The sequence below is a fragment of the Leucopleurus acutus genome (genome assembly GCF_964270905.1).
Source record: "Leucopleurus acutus genome assembly, chromosome: 1".
In the NCBI taxonomy this organism is placed as follows: domain Eukaryota; kingdom Metazoa; phylum Chordata; class Mammalia; order Artiodactyla; family Delphinidae; genus Leucopleurus; species Leucopleurus acutus.
In genome coordinates, this window is record NC_139142.1 from 195221873 (window position 1) to 195223524 (window position 1652).

The following is a 1652-nucleotide window of genomic DNA, read 5'->3' on the forward strand; positions in this document are numbered from 1 at the left end:
ACAAAATGACTTAAGTCCTAGAGAATCATCACTTTTAGATCCCAATTAACTTTATAATGTTCTTAAGGACTCAGCCTCAACTGAAATACCTCACACTGAAGAATAAAAAAATCAAGCCCGAAAGACAGAATAATTATTTTTCTAAACTGTATGTCTAGCAGTCTGAACACACTTAAAAAAAAAAAAGAAAAAAGGTATCCTCAAAAGTTTTTAAAAAAAATAACCACAAAAGCGTAAAGTCAACTTAACCACAAATACCTATAAATTTGGGCCTTTTGAGGTAAGTTGAAACAAATATAGTATTTCTCTTGGTTTCTAAAAGTCGTTGTCTTTAATTAAAAATAAAAACTAAAGCTAGATGACTGGTATTTTGACATCCAACCCAGTCTTATTTCTGGTACAGCTACATAGACTAAAACACCAGTCACGGCAAATCTTGCACATTTTTACGTGAATGTTTGTTTATACTCAGCTTGTCTGGGCTCCACACCATAATATCTTGTTCCGAGTTAAGTAATCTTGTTCCATGGTAAATATGCATATGTGTTGATTTTCCCTTGCTGTCTGTAAGTCCTGTCCGACTGTCCAGCAGAAAATCTCGATGAAGTGTGATGGCCCCAGACAATGGCCATCAGACAAGGACAATGTACTAACACCCATCACCATTTCCAGGAGTTGTACTCATTAAGGTCGCTAAGTGAGCCAGACTCAAGATCCCAACTTGTTTGCTTTGACCTTGGACTTGGAACAGTGAGATGTTGTGGATAAAGAAAAGAGTCTAAAGACAGATGACCTGGATCCAAATATTAACTCCACCATTTCTTGCTGTGTCATCACAGGCAAATCACTTAAATCCGCTGAGCCCCAATTTCTCCTATGTATGTATGTATATATCTATCCATCTGTCTATCTATCCACCCATCCGTCTTCTTTCTATCTTCTATCTATCACAGCAGGCTGTGGTAAAGAGTAAATGAGAAATATAAGGAGGGAGGCACTTTGAAAACTGTAAACCTACGAATTAACGCTAATTGTGGAGACAGCGATGTATGGACTAGGGCTTGGGGATTGGGACCAACATTGGGCTTTCTACCATTTGAAGGTTTCTGGGATTTGGGGCAAGAACAAGGCAGGGAGCGTGAGGCAGGGGATCACGACTCCCGGGATGGGTGCATGAGGTGGTCCTAGGGCCAAGTCAACGTGATTGCTTATTAAGTCTGAAAGAAATGAGTGCCACACCTGGGAGAAGATTAGTGGTAACGTGGGACATTAAGTTGGGAGCTGAGGGCACCAAGCACCTGATAGACCTGGATGCTACAGTAGAGGGATGGCAGAGGGCGGAAGGGTGAAGTGAGCCTGATTCAGACCAAATGTGGCCCATCTCCGGACCCCTACCTTTTAATTCTCTTATGTGCTGTTGGATGCAGAGACCTTCAACTTCCTGCTTGGTTACCCCTTAAAATGATTTTTTAAAACTACATGTCTTTTCACCCCTGTTTAAGTTAACATCTTAAGCATTTCTTCATCAATTTAAATAGTTACAAAGGATATAACTTCTGGTGAATTGGAAATACTGAACAATTAAAAATAAAACTCTACGATTGGGATTGATATATACACACTACTATGTATAAAATAGATAACTAAGAAGG